At 34.7% G+C, this 23823-nt stretch overlaps 2 long non-coding RNA genes across 2 annotated transcripts; one reads left to right on the top strand and one right to left on the bottom strand.

Moving 5' to 3' along the window:
- Positions 1-3656: 3656 nt before the first annotated feature.
- LOC135288448 (uncharacterized) lies at positions 3657-19331 on the bottom strand. Its single transcript, XR_010351546.1, has 4 exons — positions 18750-19331; positions 12398-12503; positions 5807-5919; positions 3657-4731 (listed from the first exon to the last, which is right to left on the bottom strand). It is a non-coding gene; the product is annotated as an uncharacterized LOC135288448 (long non-coding RNA).
- Positions 19332-19485: 154 nt separating this feature from the next.
- On the top strand, positions 19486-23566 carry LOC135288441 (uncharacterized). Its single transcript, XR_010351545.1, has 4 exons — positions 19486-19538; positions 20256-20322; positions 23057-23141; positions 23321-23566. It is a non-coding gene; the product is annotated as an uncharacterized LOC135288441 (long non-coding RNA).
- Positions 23567-23823: the final 257 nt, after the last annotated feature.

Genomic DNA, 23823 nt, shown 5'->3' with positions numbered 1-23823 from the left:
GTGAGGAAAGGCTATTTTAACTTTGTCCATACAGAACAATGATTCAGCTGAGAAATGAAGCAAAACTGCTAGCAAATGTGGTAATTCAGCTGAATAGCTGCAGTAATTGTTAGTTGTATTTGTTCTCATTTTAACCTTTCTAAATTATAAAAACACCCAAACAAACAAAGATTCAATACATTGAAAGACATTATGGGGTTTTTTTGGTAAATATTCTTGGCATCACATGTGAAATGGGAGAAAGCACTGTGATTTTGTTTCCAGGGTGATGCACTTACAGACAGGCACAATATAGAGTAAGTCTGGAAATCTTTCAAGGAAGTTAGTGTTCCACACCCAGGAAGACAGAGCTGAATAGTACCATACCATCCAAAATTCTGTAAATGCATGTAATAGAAATTTAGATTTAGAAAGGCTTGCAGAATACAGACTAAACTTATGTTTTGCAATAAACCTATGACATGCAATGAAAAACAAAGTTGATCTAACACACCCTAGAAAGATAAAATACCATGGATGTTGCCAATATCCCAAGTTTTTGCATTGATAGTATATTTAAGAAATAAAACTCCTAGATGCTCTCAGAAAGTGGAAAGGGTCCTGTACCACAGACCATTAAAATGCATCATAGCTTTTACTCACTTTTACTAGGATTATAAATTAAATTAGATTAATTCATTATCAGTGTATGCTTCTGCATATTATTACAGGATTTATTTAACTGTGTACTTGTGTTATTCATTAGTATTTTCCTTAATAGTGTTTTGTCAGCTTTCATTTCACTAGAAACTAACTAAACTAACACAGTCTTCCCATACCTCATTACAGGGTACCTAAATAATTCTCCTAGTGAACCCTGGGAAATATCTCCCTGCAAAACAACTGTTTAATGAATATCTTGAATGTATTTTCCTATCCTTGCCAATAATATGTAACTCACTGCATTTAATAACTTTGATTTGTATCACAGGTGACCGGTTCATCAATACTTCCCTGCTGCTCTCAAACCTAAGGAAAATCCCTTTCTCTTTATTATAGTTATTTTAGGCTAATATTATATATCATACAATTACCCATTGGTGTAAGCTTTTAAATCTTCTTGAACTGGATTCTGCTAGCAATTTCCAAAGGATAGGATATTGTCTTGCAAATAAATTCAAGTTAGTAAAATATGTGATATTTATGGGTGCATCAAGAGATTACAAAAATAAGTTTAGAAAATATTTTTTGTTCCTCATGAAATCCATGATTTTAAGGACTGAATTATTGATTTTCTTTAGAATTCTGATTAAGATTCTGGGATAATATATGGGGCACATTTGAGACTGGGTCTCTTATGTACTTTTTACACTGCAGGAACTTGACAAGTGACTGGTTAACACAGTACCCCATGGAAGCCACTTGACACTGTTAGTCAGTTCTGTAGCCAAGGCTTGCTGGGCGGCTTCCACCTCTTGTACTCCATAGCTCCTCTCAGATTTTATAAAATTATTTTCTGATTTCATAAAACCAGATTTTTTTTATTAAAGACTTAAATTTTCAAAACTCAAAAAGATGGGCCTTGATGGAAAATGTGTAGGAATGCAGCTTTTAATTCAAAATCCCTTTAAAAATACCCTTCTTTCAATCTTTGTGAAAAAAATTAACTCTGTTTTAATAAATCAGATCTTGTAGGTAACATACAATTCAATTAATTACTTGTAAGTTCATAGGCATTCTTTAAAATCATTATATTGAGAAAAAAGATACTAATTAACTCTTTCTTGCCAACCTCTGAATGGGATGTCTTAATTCATTTCCCTGAAATTTTCACTATTCCTTAAGCTGTAGCTAACATATCAACAGCAATATTATATACAGGTACTACAAGGACTTAAAACAAATGGTGAAATGTGCTTCAGGCCAAGTATTGCCATTCTAATACTTCATTTGAGAATATTTAAATAGTCGCTTAATTGTGTCAAACTAAGAAATAATTTTGGTCATTGTTTAGACAGAAGAATAAATGCAGTTCTACTGATCTCACTGATACTGTTTTCCAGAGGACTAGAGGACAGAAAATGTGAAAGTAAATGAAAAATACATTTGACAGCCTGTTAGTCTTTAATCTTTGCCTGTTTTCCCAAGGGAATAAGCATAAAATTACTTAAGCTGGTGTTTCTGTAAATCTTGTGATGTAGGAAGACAGTATATTGAATACCCTGCACATTCCCATGAGTTAGGTGAGTTATTGATGCAAACCCATTGACTTCATTTGTCACTCAATCATAGTGACTGCTCAGATAATGGCAAAAGTTTTGTTGTTACTACTCTCTGTGTTACCTAGAAATACTTGTAGCAAACTCATAATTGAGTTTCAATTAGGTCTATGGCATTTATTTGGTTAAAATGAAGCTTTAATCTCATTTGTGAAGTTTAAAATAAACATAATTCATTAACAAAATGTGAAGGAAAACATTAGGATAAAATTTGTTTTGTTGGTTGTTCAGAGTATCTTGGGGACTGACGCTAAATCAACTGGAACCAATAAGCTTACTCCCATTGATTTAACTAACAGTTTCTAGAAGAGACACTAACAACAATTATGTTGCATCTCTTCTTAAATTCTTCAGATGTTAAATAATTTACAAGACATATAATTTATAAATGTCTTCATTTTAATATTTCAAATGTTAGTAGTGTAAATATACAAAGTTAAGGAAAATATCTTGGCTACAGTTATGTTCATGTCATCTCCCTGCCAATTCCCATATTTTACAAAAGACTACTCTTATATAAGAAAGTATGATGGAGGTCAGATACATGTAATGATTCTTTATTTATTAGAAATACAATTAAGAAAGCTAGTAGGATTAATTTTCAAACTAGAGAAGTAAAAAGAAGTTAGAGTTATGATTTTGTTTCTTAACGCTAATTAGCTGTTTTTAATTTAACACTTCTTATAATTATAAATAATAACTTTAACAATTATTTTAGTGCATATAACATTTGTTCTGGTGAATTCAGATCCAGAACTGTGTAACCCTTACTTAAGATACATTTTGTGGTTTAGGAATACAGAGAGTTTTAAAAAACACTAGGTTTGAGGCTGAGAAACTCTGTCAACTTTATTTTAGGAGAAGCTTTTAAAGCTTTACTCTATCACCTCATGATAGTCTGACTGCAAACACACCACTGTGGCCACAACAGAATGTGGATGCTATCACCTGCTGACCTCTTCTTCCTACCGTAAACTACAGGGCTTTAATTCAGCTCTAGCATAGACATATACAGTAATTTTCATTAGCAAGTGCTTGTTTATTTTTTCTTTTTTCCCTTAGGAACTGATATCTATTATTTTTATTAAAGAAATAGATAAACAAGTAATGACTGTGGTGCAGTTTGAAATCTGACTGTGATATTTTACAAGTTTAACCAAATTACTTGTGGATAGATTTTGAGAGGAAATCACATATTATAAGTTAGAATTTTGCTAAAATACTTTAAAAACAAACTGAGATTAATTTTGCACAAAAAAAGGTAATTTTAACCATTATTAAAATTTAATCTCTTCATAAAGCTGCTTTAAAAAATAAAAACAAGATATTATTGAAATATTTATTTTGATTTTTTTTTTTTTAATTTTAGGTTATTTACCTTAGTAGACCATAATAAAAAGCAAAGAAAAAATTACAGCTAATTTATAGCTGCTACTGGTAAATGAAAAGAAGAGTCTATATTTTATTCTTGATAGTGACATCATTTCAGAGCAAAACCTCTACTGATTTAATACTAGCAGCAAGTGATTTCAAGAGGTAAATCATGAGTCAGAAATAAAAAATAACACAAGATCAAAGTCTCATCTCAGAAGGACCTGGGAGCCTCCTGGTTCCTTTGATTAGCAAAAAAGTGATTCTCAGTGTCTCATAGAACAGCAACACAAAACCACACTTTGAAAACACAATTGTTTTCTCAATATGTATAATTTTAACATCATAATTTCAATTAAAATCACTGTCCCGTTGGTAATTTCTGAAATAGGGTATAAGGACTATATTTGGCAGTAGCCCAGGTTGCAGAGAAGAGAAATCATTATATTAGGTTCAAATATGGGTCTTTTCCTTTATATAATTTTGTCCTTTGAAATACACTTTAGTAATTGTAAAGTTTTCTCATTTTCATATCAAGAAAGAAAGGACTGAGCAATTAAATAGAGCCTTGTTACCAAACCCTCTGGATGTGCCAAGGCTAAAAAGAAGGTTTTAAAGGGAAAACTGAACTCAAATGGGACTATGATCTATGAGGATTATAGATCTTTAAGAGGAATCTTGATGAAGAATAGTGTCAGTCTTAGGCATCAAAATCTGTAAGAAGGATGTGAATTAGATTATCTGTTTAATCCTTAAGTATCACCTAAGGAGCCTGCTGGTATTTGATCATTGGCTACCATGATAAACTTCAGACAGCTGAACACTCCTTAAGGACTGAAGGAGGTCTACAGATTCAGTTACAACTAGACATTTATTTCCCCTTTTCTCTCCACCTTTATCTTGAATTTCTGTAGAGAACGAAATCTGGGGAAATGGTACACAACATTCATTTCTCTGAATGCAACATGGGTACCAATTTATAGAGAGGGAGAGGATATAGTAAAAAGAATGAGGATTGTTTGTCGCTTTTATCACTGTTGTGGTTTTCTTTGGCTTTTTTGTTTGTTTGGTTGGTCTTTTTACTTCTGGCTTTCCTGGATGCCTACAGAGACAAAAGTTAAGAAAATTAGTCAGAAAAGACTCATCCCCATAATCATAACTGTTGTCAAAGATATGCAGTCAACTTGTGACCATCAATATATGAAGTTAACAGCCTGGAGAACTTCTCTGAGGAGATGATGACATTTCTGTAATTTCCACAATTTGGAGAGAATTTCTACCAGTTTTTGTCCAATAGCTCAGCAGTACAGACCAAACAGAGATTCACTACTGACTACCAGCCTGAAAAATTATTCTACCTGTTAGGTGCCTTTTTCATGGGGCCATTTACTCCACTTGCAAAGTGTGGCATGACACCCCATGGGTATAGAGCACTGAGTGTTTGCAGGTGAAACTAATGAGAAGTGATGACTCTGCTATGAACTTACACCCTAGGTTTTTGCAAATGATCTTCTCTATGTGTGAAAATCCTTAGAGAGGCGGTGTGATTGTCCATTATCATCCTTAGTTTAAAATATATGTTGAGGACTGTCATTCAAGAACTGTATATGGTAAGTTTAAATTAATTAGGTACAAGGCAAAGAAAATTACTGCTTTGATAAGAGAGCATGGTAAGTGATCTTTCCAAGTGGACACAAAATTATTTAATTGACTGTTTCTGTAAAGGGTAGTGATTTTTTTTTTCTGACAAACAACTGGAGTTATAGAGCAGTTTCAGAAGGCTATATTTTATGTGGATAGAATAAAATTTCTGATATTGTCAAAATCTAAGTTTGTTTTATTCTTGTATTTCTGAAAACAACAGAAGTGAATGAGGTGTGTGTGTTATTTATTTATTTACAGTTATATGGCTACCTAATTTTGCATCTAGTTTAGAAGAATAAAAAGTATAAGAAAAATAGTATCTGAATGATTCTAAATACAAGCAGAAAAATGGTTTCTATTAAAATGTGGTTTTGTTTGGTGTATCTGAGGTTTTCACCTGGCTTTTCCTTTGACAATACTCTGTATCACATAGACAGGTGTTTGTTCTTTGACAGTAGATAAAAGGGACAGAGACAAAACTTCTGGTGTTGTTCTTTGTTTATATGTTAATATAAACACGGTAGTGAGTTCACCTTGGCTGGACTCCAGGTGCCCTCCGAGCCACTCTATTACTCTCCTTTCTAATGGGACAGGGGAGAGAAAAATCAGATGGAAAACAACTAGTAGGTTGAGATAAGGCAGTTAACTAAAGAAGAAAAAAAAAAGAGGAAGAAAAAAAATGAAAGTTTGCACATGCATACGTGAAGAGAAAAAAATTAATCTCTACTTTTCATCAGCAAGCGATGCTCAGACACTTCCTGGGAAGCAGGGCTTCTGCAGGCATAGCAGTTGCTCCAGAAGGCAAATATTGGAAAATAACAAATGCCCTCCCTTCCTCCTGTCTCCCTTAGCTTTTATATCTAAGCTGATGTTGTATAATAAGGAATATCCCTTTGGTAAATTTGGGTCAGCTGTTTGGCCTGGTTGTGTTCCTTTCCAGGATATTGTCCACCCCAGCCCTTTCATGGGGAGAATGTTGATACACAGAACTCATGCTGTGCCCATCTATTTTCTCTTTTTAAGCAACCAGTGATTTTCAGATATCTCAGTACTATTTTAATATGACATTAGTCATCTGGTGCACATAATAATCCAATTCTTTTCTCTGTCTACAGTAGGAACTGCTTACTTAACTCATGGTTCTACTTTTCTTCAGTGTTTGCAGTTTTGGTTTGTCAGCAAGTTTAAGCTTTTCAAAGTAGGATTGTCTGCTCAGGTGATTTATGAAGATTATAAATAAAGGCCTAAACACTCAAAGAAATTCTTTCTATGATATAACTTCTCCTAACAAGATTATTATAGTTCTTTTAACCATCTGCATAAACTGCTGTATCTGCTCTAGTGCTAAAGTATGCGCTTTTGAAGCTTATCTGGAGCATATTTCTCTGCACAGGGAAGAAACTGATCATTGAAATAACATTTTATATTTTAATGTGTTCCAGCTGTGCAAAATATGCTTCTGTAGATCAGCTGCTCTATGTGCAGGTGAATCTTCATTGAAATGCAAAAGAATTCAGGAGCTCCCAGAAATGGAATTTAGCTTTTTTTTTCCCCACCCATTCTGTGCTGCAAAGCTGAATGTCACACAGCATACAAATCAAACTGGAAAGAATAACATAAAGCCACTGATTATTACCTGACTGTTGCTGAGTGAATAAAGTGTGTGGTCACATATTCATCTGGTATTGACAGATAGAATTACAATGAGAGCGCTTTGGGGGAAAAGTATTTCTTGATAGTATTTGCTCCTGAGTAAACCACTTTTGCACGCAGGTGACCCTTTGCAACTCTCTGCTCCGGGAAATGTTTTTGCTGTCAAAATTATCACATTTCAGGTTACAATGTCCAGAAATTCCCTTTCCTTAAAAAAGAAAGTGGCAGAAAACAGACTGTAAGCCATGATCTCTACTCTCTCTGCAGTACTCTAGGGACTTTTGACGACATGTTTCCCTTCTGCTGGTCTTTTGTCATGTGATGCAAATGGTGGGAAAACCCAAGTTTTCAAGAAAAAGTCTTTGGAGGTCTAGTGGCAAGGACTAGCTGCAAGTTGCTAGTAAAAGTAATGTGATTTGCAGCCTGCTTGTTTTGAGGACTATTGTCACTGAAAAACAGTGATCTTGAGAGCAGGTCATGTCCTCAGTGTGTAAGGTTGATTGGTGTAAATATAGTTGCCTTTTGATTACTCTTCTAGAGTGAAAGAAAGCATTACTCAAATAATCTCTCAGGTATGTAAATAAAATATAGTATTAGAGAAATGCCTCCACTGGAATAAAATGATCTTATTTTGATTATAAAAATAACAGCCTTTATGGATCCCTGGATGTGTTCTTTATCTACTTTATAGTACTACTTGTTTAAAATTAACTCAGTTATCTCAGACCTATGCTGCAGGGTCAGAATGTTTTCTGGCATGACTTTTCAGCAGCACAACAGTGCAGTACCAATGACTGTTGTACCAATTATTAAAAACTAGCCTTAAGGAACAACAAAAAAAGGAATTAAATTACATGTAATTACGTCACTGCCATTTACTTCCGTTAACTACGCTATTTAATCTTCTTCGTTTAGTTCATCAGCAAGTTGACAACTTTGGAATATCTAAGCTGAATAGAAAAGGAAAATAAATTGTGGTATTTTACCTTAGCAAAGAGATAAAGAACTGTTTGGTAATACAAGGTTTCTGTCTAGGAGGTGGTTATGATCCTAGATGTCTCACTTCAGATTTTAACTCAAAGAAATTTGATCCACTCAAGGCATTTTGATGCAAGAAAAAACAAAACCACCAACCAAAACCCATAAAAAATTAATTTGAATAGATTCTGTAAAACATAGCATCACTGTATAGCTGTCACATTTAGAAAATTATTATAAATATTGAATATTGGTTAGGAAATAAAAGAAGTAAATTTGCTAAATTAATTTAGCTCTCTTCCTTGCTAGATATGTGCTCAGTAGCAAAGAAATACAATTAATTCTACTGACTATGGTCCTATAAAAATAAATGGTAGTTTTTGACTGAAGTAATTGGCATAATCAAGAAGAATGATTTTCTAAAATTTTAATTAATTAGAGCTTTAAGTATGAATTAAAGTAGATAAAATAATTATAAATTACTAAATGTTAATTGAACCCTGCATCATCTTAACCTAATCTAATAAATATCAATTTAAAAATAAACTCAATGCAAATTTATCTTCATAAGTCTTAAAAATTTATTCTAATCTTCATAAAATAGTTGTAACTTCATGTGATGCACTTCTGCAGTTCTTTATTCAAGCACTCAAGCAAGATTTACAGTCTAATCTTTCTGAGTTGAGTTGAGATGTTTATCTGAACTGCACGTACCTTGTGACCTCCAGCTCGTTGAATATGCTTTGCAGTAGAAGCTTTCTAATATTTTGCAGCTTGTAATGATAAAACTCTCAATGCTCCTCTGAGATAACAAAACTTCATGTTTTACCTTTATACCTCAGCTGTTCTGTGGCTTTTCCTGGGTTTATTTTAAGGGAAAATAAAAGTATGTTGAATTTGAAATACATGGGTTGGATGTAGAAATGACTGGTGATACTGGTATACTCTACCAGTATACTATGGAAATTACCTTGGTAAAAACATAATTTGCGTGAAGAACAGATTTCTGTATATATCTGAAGTGTTATAAGAGAATCAATACCTTGCAGAATTGTTTTTGAGATTTCTTATATAAAAATTTTTATTTTCTTCAGGTTGGAAAGCCTATTCATTTCAAAGTAAAGAAGTGTTTTGTTCTAAAATAATTAAAAATTAGAAATAATCAATACTTTCTTTTTTACCTACTGGGTATTTCTAGAATTCAGTTATAATATCTTCTACAAAAACTGATATTCCCCAGATTGTATTTTGGGATGGGATGATTAGAGCACAGAGCAGATCACTGAAATTGGAATATGAATAAGGAAGAGATACATTTATTTCTTCACACAACAGTTCCAAAATTCATGAACTTCCCCTCCTTCTTCTGTTTTGATTTTTGTTAAGGAGTTTGTGAATCAGTTGGGAGTCAGCAAAACATTAGCATTAATGAGTTCATTTCCACACAAATTGGCTCATTATCATGCTGACTTCCAGTGTTTTGTGACAGTTATGAACTCGGTTCTCCTGCATGGAGTGTTCATTTTCTTGCTTCATTCAAAATGATGTCAGGTAAGGAGGTAAATGAAAAAAAAAAAAAAAAGTATTCTGTTCATTGATGCAGCAAACTCTGTGGTTTCCTCATGGTTAGTTTCAGAGAACTCTGAGTACGGTATTTTTTTCATTTGTCAGACAGCACTAATTCTGCCTGGCAGTTGGTAAAAACTAATACCCAGAATCTGACTTTGCAAATTACATTAAGGCAATTTAATTTCAATTTTGTACCAAAATATCTGACCCTAATTATTATAATTTCATAGAAGTACATTCAAATGGAAACACATTATGGGAAAAATATTTCTGTACTGCCCAAATAACCTTCCAACAATTCTCTCATTAACTGATGCATATTTGTGTTTTTACACAATGCCAAAAGTATTTGTGCCATAATTATTAGATTAATGATACTGCTGATCTTCTTGGAACAAATACTGAATGTCAAGTTCTTGGTAATCTTTTCCAAGTGTGACATTGTGTTCCTTTCCTTTCAGAACACTCATTTGGTCTTTAATCCATTTGTAACTCACTGTGACTGTGCCCAGCAGGTTTATGAACTTTAATACAGTTCTACTCCTGCAGATTTCTTTTGTCTCATTAAGCCTCATAGCATAAAATAGGTATAGTTTATTTCATCATCCCAACCAGATCTTTAATGCAGATTGAGTTTTGTCAGTCTGTTTCATTATGTCCTTTCTTCATGTCAGAAATGGTGTGAATTCGTTCTGTGACCTGAGATTACAGTTACCTCTTGGTATCCTTTACATTCGCTGTAGGTCATGTCTGTGGGTATTAGTCCTCATTTCCCAGGGTCAAAATTATCACAAGAATTCTTCAACGATGACCATGGCAGTGCAACAGTGCATTCATAACTTTGAAAGATCTATGTATCTCTAATATATATCACATGCTAATATAATATTCTTTAACACTTCTGTCCTTCCAAAATAATCTGTCTGCCACAATGTAGTAAATCTGTATTCTCTAGTATTCATACCTCCAATATGTATTTTCTCAGAGTGAAGATGTGTGACCTTTATTACACAGAATGTCAAACTGAATAGAACATAATGGTCTTCTCTGTTTCTTAAATAACTGATAAATATTTATCTGCCAGTTTTAGGCTCCAAGTAATTATCAAGTACATATCACAATACAAGAAGTGATGCTATGCTCATTATTTATTGTCATATTTGTTTCTGCCAAGGGATAGCACTCCTGTTTCTACAGTGTTACGGGAGCCTCCAAACTGTGTTTCCAATTCACTCCTGATTACTCCAATAATTCATAGATGTGCGTGCATAATATGTGACAAAACTTACACATCTTTCAAACTCTATAATGCCAGTTAAAAATAGTGAATTTAAATTTCCAAGAAGAAATGTTCCAATATTTATTTAAGTAACTATAAAATGTTAAATTTTTAAATAATGATGCAGGCTCATTTTAAATAATGATATTTGGATCAAGTGTTTTTGCAAAGATTTTGAAATACTGGTTTAAGAAGTTTTTTTTGTACTGATATTACCCAGTTCAGTTTCTAAACACATGTATTTCTGTAATGCATGCTCTCAAAAGCCATGCCATCAGGTAACTTATTGAATGTTTTTATTGCTTCAGAAGCTCATTATTTCTTTTCTACTTTATGGTGATTTTGAGGATTTATTTTCAGTAATGGATCTTGTCCGAAATCTTGGCTGTAATTTTCAATATCCCCTCTTATTATTATAATGGCTGCTAAGATATTTTGTCCAAGGGCATGTGTTTGTTCTTGTTGTGGATTAACCTCTACAAATCTATTTTTTGCCCTTTCAGTTCTTTCCTCTTACAGGCTCTTATTCTCTGATACCATAACATATTCCACTAATTCTTTAAATTTTGATTACATCCTTGAAGACACAGTTAGTCTTCCAATATTATGGAAATAGAGATCTCTACTACATGAGCATGGATGGTTTGGATTTGTTGACCTTTTTGTCAGCAAGTGATTTTTCCATTTCATTGAATTGCACTGCAGGTTTAAATATATTTCTAATTAAAAATAGAACTCAACATTTTCATGTTAATTTTTCTATTAATAATCCTTCTCGTTTTAGGAGTTATGGACTCTTGCACATTCACCTGTAATTTGGGACTTCCATAGCTCATCTAGAATCATAAAGTGCATCTGTTAAAAATGGTACACCATGCAGAGAGATTTTCTACACACTGACTGATAAACAATCCAGCAAAATTTTCATTCTTATCTCGGCATCTTACTCAGCTAACTTACAAGGCATCTAGTTGTTGATTTAATTGATAGAGACCCTCATGTCTTCCAGTAACTCTGACATTTGGTTCTGTATTGTTAAACTTAAATTACTTTCCTAATTTGAGAATCATGATCTTAAATTAAATATTATGTTTTCTTTGACAATAAGTTTCAAACAGCCTTAGAGGTTAAGAAACACTTTTTTTCTCTTCCAAGGATACCTACTCTTTGGTGATCTTTGAGCTCTCATCCTTATTATTAAAATTAAATCTCATGGGTATTTTATAATATATGAGTAAAGCAGGCATCCTTGTTTCTCTGGGTAAGTGACTAATTCAGGAGAGTATTTTGAAAAAGGTAATTGTTAAATATGTTTTCTGTATATGAAAGAAAGACATTATATGCTGGATAGACTCCAACAAGACAAAACAAGTATAAATATCTACAGATATACAAATTGTTCAATATATATCTCATTGAGCAGTAGGTCTCTGTTTATTAGGTTATTAGTGAAGACATAAAAGGAAGTATTATTCTTAATAAATTATTTAACGCATTATCAATTTTTCCTCCAAATGTGGTTGTATGGTTTTAAGCAGGTGAAGTTCTATGTTTTTAAAGATTTGCAGTTTGGAGACTAAGAGCACTGTATTGGTTTATTAGATAGAGATCTTCAAAGAAGATTCCTCCAAAAATGTGGCCTTACCTGATCATGTATCAGGCCATTCAGGAAAGGCCACAGCAGTAACATGAAAATCCATCCTGAAATTTTCTTTGTGGAGAATAATAAATCATTTTAAATGAGGCTTTTGCTGCAAAAGGATGTTGAAAAATATGAGAGACGGTAATTTTCCAAATAACAAATTACTGTCTTGTGAATTAAAAGCAAAAAAAAAAACCAACAAACTATTGTGCAGTAGCTTAATTCAAGCACAAAATTAGATTTTGTGATTAGTAATTATGGTTATATTTAACATTTTACAAAATATCAAGAAACAATGTTTAGGTAAATGTGCTTCATGTAACAGTAATAGGGTCAGTCCAATTTCTACAGAAAGCTGATGTTCTGTTTATATGCAAATTACTAAGCAGTGTACATCATTTCACAGCAGACCAAACATTACAGAGAAATCCATTTGGAGCTGTCTGTGGATGTACGAAGCCAGGAGGTGTTGACTGGCACATGCTGCACTGCAGGATGTGCACAGCATGCCTGCCGTGCACATGCCACCATGGGATGCTGCAGCCACAGGACATTCCATACCCACCCTCAGCAGCAGCAAAGGGGCTCTTTGAAACATGCGAGCAGTGACGGCTGCCTCAACAGGAGAGTGGTGCGTCCACTTACTGTTTTGAAATGGGCACAGCTGAACTGAGACATAACAAATTCTCTGTACAGCCTTGCAATTTCTCAGCATTGTCCAAACCAGCAAATGTTCAGACCTCAGATGTGCAAAGATTTTGTAAAGGCTCAGATGTTATATACTTCACTGTAATGGAAAAGTAAATCCTGTGTAGTTTTAGATTTCTCAGCTACACCTGGAACCATCTATACAAGAGTTTCAAAAATAAGTACAACAAATACAGACATAAACTCAGGAAATAAGTGTGTATAAAAGTAGCATTATAGCAGTTTTAAAGAAAAATAAAAATGAACTGGTGGCACATTTTACAGTTCTACTCTTTGAACCTCACCTTTCCAGCTTTCTATATTACATCTCTAAAGACAGCCCCCTGACGACTGTTGCGCTATTTTTTTTTATGAATTCTTTAATGTGTGGCTTGCTTTTACAACCACAATGTTTAGTGCAAATAAATTACTTCATAAAGACTTGCAGATGTATGGAATTAGAGGGAAGTGTAGTGGAGAAAATGAAGCTTCCTTTGTGGTGTTAATGGACCACATAGTCCTACATATGTTAATGGACCACATAGAGTTTTAGGAAGACTGCCTCTGCATATTCAGAAAAAAAAAAACGGGAAGAGTCTTCATAGATAATAATGTGTATTTAATTTAAAGTGAGCCCATAGTGATTTTGAAACTTTCAGTTAAAAAAAAAAAAAAATCTGGATCCTGAAATCTATCAAGCAGATTTTCTTTGGTCTTGTAAAATCCAATCTCTCAGCACTGCTGTTTTGTTTTGTAAGCAACGACAGGAGGCACATTTCATGTGCACTGCCCTTCAGAAAGTCATAGTACACATTGAGCCAACAGAGCTCTACAATATCAGAACACAAATTTAGCCAAAGTTCCCTAGGCCTTGAAGAAAAAGAAGAAAAAGTGCCATAACAAATAAGCTATTTGTTCCACAGGACAAAACAAAGGGAGAAAGTGGAAATATGAATCTTGTAAATGTAGAACAGGAAAGCAGGGAAACAGTGGGAGACCAATTAATTTTAGTAGGCAACTCATGACATTTTAGAAATAATTAAAAAGAAAATTATGAGAAGGGCAGAAGAAAATAGAAAAAAGAGGAAACAAAAAGTGCAATCAAATTGAAAGAGAACTAAAAAATAAAAAGAAAATAAATGCTTTCAAAACTTGCTGAGGCCATCTTCCTCACAAATTATGTAGTAAAAAGAGATAAAACACATTCACTCCAATACCAGCTTATATAGACTTAAAAGTGGAAAAATAAAAAACAAAAAACAACCCTCTCCAGTTACTGCCACACATATTGCTTCTAAAGAAAGAAAGCCCTTCTAAGAAACAAAGAATGCTGAAGGCACTTCTGTTACCTTTATAACCTGTGTGCATGAATCAGGCACAAGCCATAAACTGTGTAACCACTTAGTATAAGAATTTGGAGCAGCCAGGGGTTATGCAGAGGAAGTCTGTGTGTCTCAGTGTGTGCATATGTGTAGGGGACGGAGGGGCAAATCAGAAAGTGTCAGAGTTTTTATACCTTATCACAAATGTTTTTTCATGCAGAAGCCATATTTTTTCCCCAACACACAGAAAGAGGGATAAACCAAAGATTTTTTGCCTTAATCAACACCTTTTCTCAAAGCTATTTTCTTCAGAAGTCTGAAATTATGGGATGCAGCCCATACTAATAGCTATGACAACATGACACAAGAGTTCTTTAATACATGTGCAAGCTCATTCCACTTCTACTGAGGTAAGTTGAAGGAAGTTGATGAGATTGGGAATTACTGTGGGTGAATCTCCACTCTCAGCAGTCAGTAATCCAGTCTAGTCAGCTCTACCCTCTTTTTTGCTTGCTTGTTCAGTTGTTTTGTTTTTGTTTTTTTTTTTTTATCTGTGGAATGGAGGAAATGGTTCCAGTAACATTTCATGCTTCTACTGGGCATCTTTTAATTGATTCTTCCAGTGTTAAATGAGCAACAAAATTGCAACATTTATCTGAAAAACTCCAAAATGCATTTGTGTCTTAATAAAGAGTAATGGTGTGATCATCTCTGCAATCCTGTAACAGTAGTCCTGATTTAATGTCACAAGTCTGTGAATGTTCTGCTTATATGTTCAGCAAAGTCAGTCCGGAATGGAACTGAATAATTTTACAATAAATATCTAACAAATTCTAAGGAGAATATGGATGTCAGCACTGTGGAGAAAGAAGTCCAGACAAAGAAGTTAAAGGAAATTCCATGACCAGTTCAGCCACTGAGTGGTTTGCATGAATTTCACAACAGAAATGAATTTACAAACATTCTTTTGTGATTGTTTGTAAATGTTCTCTCCCCTCCCTTCCACCAGAGCTGTGATTGAATTGAGAGAAGATGAGTCTCTGACATTAGCAGAGAGGCTTATATACATAGAGGTAATTTATTGAAATTTCATAATAGAATTTCTTTTCACAGGTTCCATCAGTGAATAATGTACTCACAGTCCATTCACAGAGAGAAAGAGATTCAAAGACAGGGAGCAGAGGAAAGAATAAATAACATCCTTCATTGAAACTCTTCATAAAGTTCTTTACTAAGGATCCAAGGCAGCCTTTACTAATAACTCATGGACAATGTAGTCCCATGCTTTGGAAGATTTTTCTTCTATAATATTGTCAGGAAGGGAGGTTGTATTTGGTTTGGGTTTTTTTTTTTTTGGTTTTTTTTTTTTTTGGTTGGTTTTTTTTTTTTTTTTTTGTTTGTTTTGTTTTGTTTCCTCCCCACTTTAATTCACACCTGGACAGATAATTTTTTATCTTACACGTGAAATTTTGGCTTCCTTTTTAATGTTAATGTTTTGTCATCTTTCCCCTGAACAGATGACAAAAAATTTATGATTGCTAGTTTCTTAGCTTTCTTCTGAAACATCAAGTAGGGTTTTTAAACTGAAACCAGTAGCTGGGCTAGGCTTAAGCAACTTCTCTCTGCTGAAAGAGCTGCAGACAACACCAGTAGCTCACTCTTTCTACCGTGTTTTCTGCCTGTAATTAGTGAAGAAGACTTCTGTAAAGTCTGTGGTGGTGAGCTAGGATCACTGAAATGTTGGGGGGAGACAGATAATCCAATTATGTTGTTCTTGTCAGATGCTAGGTCTATAGTGTGTATTAAAAATTACTTCACAGAATAAACGTGATAATTTATAAGAGTTGATAGCTCATTTAACATTTCCATGAGCCAGAGACATGCTCAGAGATCAAGTTTCCTCTCTAAGATGACATGGTCAAGCATGAAGGTTGCACAGTGCTATAGGCAAGAGTCAAACCTACAGCTGGTCTTTCAGAGTGTTTTGGGAGTTGGCCCTTCTTGTTGAGGTGCAGCAGAAAGGAGAAGGGCTGTGTTGTTAGAGACATTAGAGACATGGTCTATTCCAATCTGATGCATCTTCTGTCTCCTGGGTGAACATCCTACCCTCCCTCATAAGACAGCACTCAGGGAATTGTAGTTCATCAGATTCCCAGAACATCTCCAGGAGTACCTGGGAGACAGCTGAACAGGACAAGCAGAGAACAGTGTCTAACAAAAGAGAACCTGTGTCTTGCAGAGCACCATGCACAGAGAGCTGAATTCAGCTATCCGAAAGTGACAGTGTGATTAGATGTGTGGTTGGAGCTTTGTGCTTCCACAGAAGAAAACCCAAAGAGAGTGCAGGAATGCAGCAGGATGGAGGGGAGATGACCACTGTCAGTATCTCTTATTTTGAAGCAGCACATCTGCAGGAATAAGTGTGAGTTAGAAGGTGCCACAGATCCCAGGGGATGTGATTTGAATAAAGGAACTGTTGTTCCATAGCACAAAATTCCCTGTATGGAATCTTGGTCAAGGAATGTGTATTATAATTTTATTTTATATCTAAATTACATTTTTTTCTTACCATGTCAGAATAGATTAAGAATGGATTCTGTGCTTTTTGTGGTTTCTTTCTTTTCCTGGTCAGTGATTTGGCTTCAAGCCAGGGTTTATGTCCATAACCCTCAGCAATTTCCATGAGGCACTTTCATTTTTTTTTTCACTACTCTGCTGTCTGTTCTTCCTCCTTGCTACAATAAAAAACCTGAAATGCACCATTCAGGCAACTTGGGACGCCTTCCGGATCCTGAAGTTTGAAGTGCTCAGTATCGAAGGATTCATATTTAGTAGGAAAATTAAATGTCCTCTGTTATCCAGCACCTTTCAACTCATACTCACGCATCAGAAATAAAGGAACTGAATTTAAAGTCAGTGTAAAAATTGAAATTAATTTTGGCACTCAGTTACCTATTAAATATGTCTGCAAATGAAATTAATCTGCAGTTAAAAATATCATTTCATAAAGTGAAATAAATTAAGTCAAAAGAAAAGAACATTAAAAGAAAGGCATTCATTTTCCCTATTTCCTTCACTAACACAGTCTCCAGGATTTTATACTTCTACTTCATTCTCAGACAATAGTATGATTTTTCAGATTTGAATGAAATTTGGAACTTAATAGAATATTTCTCTATATTACTACAGAGAAAAAAATAAAGGTTTACCTGTGAGACAGCCACATCAGCTCACATAGATATTAGATTTAAAGGACAAAACTTTGATTTGTTTTTGCAACAGCGAATTTGCAAGACTATCAATGACTCTATCAGTGGGTCACTCACAAAGTGGAAAGTGCACATTTTTTGGTGAACACTTGGTTGATAGTTGTTTCAATATTTTTTTCCTTCCCTTACACTGTCCCATAATGATATAGTCTTTTTTTTTTTTTTTTTTTTTGAGCAAGCTTTTTTCTGTACCTTTGCCTGCTCACAGAAGAACCATCTCTCTTGGCCATGGTTATCCTCCAGATCTTGGTTTGCTTCTGAGCATGACTGGCCTCTCCCGTAAGCTGCCAGTTTGTACATGAAAACTTTAAATCTGTTCTAGAATTTCTTCTCTGTATTTTAAGTATTTTTTTCTGTAACTATATCAGTAACTTCACTAGCATATTGCCTGTTTCTTTTATATGCTAAGCAGTAGGTATTCACACACTTTAAGTACTCCACTGTAGTGGGGTCTGATTGCTGAAGAGACCTGACTTTCAAAATTTCTGAGCACTAAATCTATGAAATAAAGAATATTCTTTAAATTATTCCTTTTCTTCATATTATTCACTCCTCAGGACTACAAGAAGCTGAGGTTCTAGATTTACTGTGCTACATTTTGTGTCCTAAACTACCTGATAAGAACTAAAATTATAATATTTATGTCTAAATCATTGCAAGAAAACAAAAAAAAATCAAATATGTAAATTGTGGATTAATAAAAAGGTTGAAAGTTTTCATTTTGTATTTCATAATATATTTTAATGTGCAGATTTATACTAATGATATAACCCAGACTAATATCATTAACAGCTAATATATCATAACTCACTTATGGGCAAACCATAACACTGATATTCCTGATTCCTCATACAATTCAGTTCCAAAGAAAACAGATGCACAGAATGGTGGAAAAAAAAAAAAAAAAAACACCCAAAAAAACACCCCACCCCCCCTATCAATTTACTGCAAAGAGTTTTCTAAGAGTTGGGAATATTAATTGAATTTAATGCCAAAAAAACCAGAGCAGAATACTGAGAAGTAAAATAAGCCCTTAAAAACACCTTTCCCCCACCCCTCCCTCCTTCCCAGCTCTACCTCCTCCCTGCAGTTGCTCTGTGAGACAGAGAACGGGGTTATAGTCATTGCATCACACATTGTTCCTGACCCTGCTCAAGGACAGGAATCCTTCCGCTGCTCCAGGGTGGGGTCCCTTCCACGGGAAGTAGTTCTCCATGAATTGCAAAGTGAGTGAATCCCATGGGCTATAGGTCTCCACAAACTGCTGCAGGGTGGGTCACTCTTCCACGGGGTCCTTCGGGCACAACCTGCTCCAGTGTGTGACCCCCATGGGGTCACAAGTCCTACCAGGAAACCTACTCCAGTGTTGGCTCCTCTCTCCATGGATCTTCAAGCTCCTTCCAGAAGCCTGCTCCAGTACAGGCCTCCCACAGGGTCACAGACTCCTCTCAGGCATACACCTGCTCCAGTGTGGGTCTCCTCCAGGGGCTGCAGGTGGCACTCTGCATCCCCATGGACTTTCATGGGCTGCAGAGGCACAGCTGCTCCACCATGGGCTGCACCACAGGCTGCAGGGGAATCTCAGCTCCAATGCCTGGAGCACCTCCTCCCCTCCTTCTGCACTGACCTTGGTGTCTGCAGGGCTGTTCCTCTCATATTCTCACCCCCTCTTCTCTGTCTGCAATTACAACTGCACAATAACTTCCTATTTTTTTCCTTCTTCTTTACTATGCCATCACAGAGGTGTTACCACCATCTGTGATGGGCTCAGCCTGGGCCAGCAGTGGGTCTGTTTTGAACCCAGCTGGCATTGGCTTTCCTGGACATGGTGGAATCTTCTGGCAGTTTCTTACAGAAGCCACTCCTGTATCCAACCCACTAACAAAACCTGTCCACACAAACAAAATATAATTGTTTAGGGGTTTTTTTGTTTTTAATCCCCCCCATTATTTATTAATAGAAATGAATGTCACATTTTTCTTTTTAATTTGTGAAACATTATATTTTCTGCAAATAATTTTATTTTCTTTCCTTTTGCCAGTGTTTTAAGAAGGGACACATGGAATAGAAAACAGAAGCATGATTTATATGCAGCAATGACTTACATTGGTATAAAAGCAAATGGTTATAAAATTCTTAGTATCACCTCTAGAATAGAAAATCATGCAGTCTCAGCTAAAACTAAATGAACAATAATAATGACAATGGTAGGCGGAAATGCATATGGTAAAGAAGCATCAAATATGCAGTTATGAAGAGGATGTATAATTTATTTAATAATATTTTCTAAGCCATGTACAACCTTTGAAGAAGTGATGAATATTTCATACTTCACAAAAACATCCAACTAAAATCTGTAGCTTGGTTGCACAGCTATCATTTTGACTGAAATAAAATAAATTCTTTATTTTATATTTAATTCTAGTTCAGGTTTCTCTGAATGCTGCACAGAGTGACATAAATAAAAAATCAAGTTATGATTAAAAATGTATGTACTTTCTGCATACCTACAAATTGAATACTTTAGTAATTTTAAAGGTTCCTCACTCTCCAATGTTTTTATTATCCTTGACTGTAGAGAAGTTTATATATGGCTCTACATATGGAAAGCTATTTACATATATTGCTAGACTCAGCCACATCTACGAAGGTGAGGAAACTGCAGTGCTTGATTTCCAGCTTTATCTTTAATGCTCCAGGACTCAGTTCTGTTAGGGACAGCTGTGAGCTTGGAACAAGTAGTAAGGAAGAAAACTTTATTTCACAAAGAGCCATGACAAATATTCTTTACATTTGTGACTCATATTTGTAGAGGAAAGAAACATCTTTAGTGAAATTTTGTCCCATTTGGGTAAACACTCTAATTGCTAGGCATGTGATGCCTAGATCTTCTAAAGGACAGTGTTTGCTACTCTGACATCACCTTGTTTATTTTAATTACATGTAAATTATATTGGCCTATATCCAGAAAGAGTTCCTGGAATAGTTCTCTGAAATGCTGATGAGCACTACTCATCTGAGTGGGAAAACTGAAAGTGTTCTGCTCTGCTCCCCTATGCACATGATCAATAACTGAAGACAATAGTTTGTGGTTTTAGCTCACTGGAAATACAGAAATTGATTCTAAGCCAGTCACCTCCTACAAACATCTTGGAATAGATTCCAGTTCTGAGTTCAAGACTATTTAATGCACTAAATTAAATACATATTCAATAATTATTGATATGAGAAATCCAAATTCACAAAACAGTACATACAACATGGAACATAATTTTTTTTCTTATTTCCAATATCAATGGCAGTGAAAAACTCACACGACATAAAAAAGTGAAGTAGAATAACAATAAAAAGTTTGTTTCAGTTAAGAAAAGTGCTTCAAAAATACATGTTTCACAACAATCTATTACAATCTATCAAAGATATAACCCAAGTGAGAATTAAAAAAAAAATACTAAAAAAACTGAAAAAAATTTGAAATCGAAATTAAACCATCAAATTAAATAAGCCATTTTCAAGAAGGATCACTTTCATTAAATAAATATGTAATTTCATTAAGGGAAACCACACAGAAAAGACCAACTGATTGAACACAGAATTCTGTCAAATAGATGAACAAATTACACAGAAAATAATGAAAATAGAGTAACCTTTCTGTAGGGGGAAAAAAGTTCAGGGATAACCCAATTTCAGCTGTTAATGTTTTCCTTTTATGTTCAATAGGAAATGCAAAATAATTTTTGTACTTGATATGTCTCCCCTGCGTCAAATTTAAATAGATTTGCATTATTATCTTCAATTTTTTCAATCTTCTGTCCACTTAAGGTGACACAGTTTGCAAGTAATAACCAAAATATCTGACCTCAATTGACATTGTTACTCCTCCTTATTTCATGAGCTACAGCAAGGATAATTAAACAGAAGGCTGAAATAACATTAAGTTGCACTTCATGGAGTGAAGGGCTAGATACTAAGTAAAAACTGGGACATTTCTTTGCCTCCAACTCTCTACAATATGTTCCTTATTCTGCATGAGAAAATGGTTGTTTCTTTTACTGGAGAACATCATGGAGCCATCTAAATCTGGAAACTAGATTTTCCCCCAAATCAGAAAATATCTAAGTTGGAACACTGAAATCAAAGACCTCTTATATATTTTCTTTAATTAATTATTTAAGTTTATCAGAATTACAGAACTGGTTATCAGAAAATTAGTTCCATTATCCAGTTGATTTGATGCATAAGTAAGCACATATTCTTGGTAGGAAAGGTAAATATTTTTCACAAACAATGCTTCTCTATTACTCCTTCTGGGAAAAGAAAGGGATTTTATTGTTTTTCCCACATTATTTTTTTAATTTATATGTACAGAGAGATGTTTTTCATGGTCATTTTAAGAAGAACGTGTGAAGAACTTATTAAATGTTACAATATTTTGAAATGTTCCATTTCAAGACAGAGAAATGCTTCTTCGGCAATGCTTCTATACAAAGCACAGCTTTTAAAACTAGTTTTACATTGCCGCTGTTTCCAAATCAGCAGCCTTTATATCTTCGTGTTGTTTTTTCTGTGATACATAGTCTGACGAGGGGCAGGGCCTGCTATGTTTAATGGTGCCAACTGGGACCCTGCAATGACACCATCCCCTTCTTTTTGCACACACTTCATTGTTTCATCTTTGCTAATTACTGGAACCACCTTTTACATGGTAACTAAACAGAAAAAAAGCCAAAAAAACAACAAACCGAACCAGTATCTCATGTAATATCTATTCAGTTTATGAACAAAGGGAACTGCTTTAAGAAGATATCTGCATGAAATTTCTTCATAATTGACAACTTATGACCGGTATTCCAAAGGGCTACAGGAAGCTCTCCACACACTTTGTGTTGCCTAAGCTTTGCCTTGAGATTGAACTGAATACTTTTACAGGCTGGAATATGGTTACTTAGAGGGATGGACTGATGAAACAAAAGAAATAGGAGGACACTGAATAGAAAGATTCAGTGATGTATAAGATCTTATGCCAGCAAGAGTAAGTAATACAGAACAGTATCTAAGAAAGGGGAAACTGGTACAATGACACAGAATTACTGAAGAGAAAATATAATTTTTAAACCAAAATGAGTATTAGCAGCTAAAATGAAAGTTTCTGCCATGAAATCTTCACTATGTAGCATAAACTCCTATAGCACTAGGACTTGACCATGATCGAAGTTTATTTTGCCAGTTTACTTGCACACCTGTGAATTGCTGATATTGACTATCTGAAATGGAGGTGTTGCAGATGGCAGCATGCAGGCAAAATACAGTTGCCTTTGCACTGAAAAGTATACAATCTAAATAGCACCCTCAATAATAATGAAAACATGATTATGCTCTTCCAGCCTATTTTGCACAAAAATTGTTCAACCTCAAATACTTCTTGTGGAGCTTTTTCATTTCAAGATTATGTGCCACTGGGATGGACAGGTATGTGATATAATACAGCCAAAGTAGCTGCAGAACTCTCCACATTTTCATGATATCCTAGTAAGGAATAGTTGCTGCTTGTTGAAATACATATTGGCATGACACCCTAGCATGTGCTAACCATAGATAGCAGACTGTTGCTTTCTCACCCAGGCATTCCTCTTAATGTTTTTGCCTAGGCTTTTCTTCACTCATTGAAATGACCAGAAGAATCAGTTGACAGGGGAGAAACTCAGCTAAAATCAACCTAGCTTTGGAGAAAGGAAACTCAATTCCCTGAGAGGCTGGACATTACAAGACTGGGCAAATGTAGTAGTAAATTTCACAAATGGAGTGACTTCTCTTTTTAACACTGGGATAGCTTAGACAGCAGCTGCTGCTGTAGCATTACACTGGCTTAAGATAAGTGGCCTCACACATTACATACCCCTAGAAAGTAAAAATAAAAACTCTTGTGATTTTTTTTTTTTTACTTCTGAATGATCTTTATAAATGTAAAATTCAAAAGATAATAAGAAAGTGTTGTTTGTGGGCATTTTTAATCTCATTTAGCTGTGAAAGAGAGAGATCTCAGTCCTTATTCTATGTGAATATTCTTACTCCATAATTGGCAGTTAAAGAAAACAAGAGATAATAATAATAAAATATCTTCTATCCCCCGTCATACCTTTTGATATATCTC

This window comes from Passer domesticus, chromosome 1 (genome assembly GCF_036417665.1).
Source record: "Passer domesticus isolate bPasDom1 chromosome 1, bPasDom1.hap1, whole genome shotgun sequence".
NCBI lineage: Eukaryota > Metazoa > Chordata > Aves > Passeriformes > Passeridae > Passer > Passer domesticus.
This window is presented reverse-complemented; position numbering and strand designations above follow the sequence as displayed.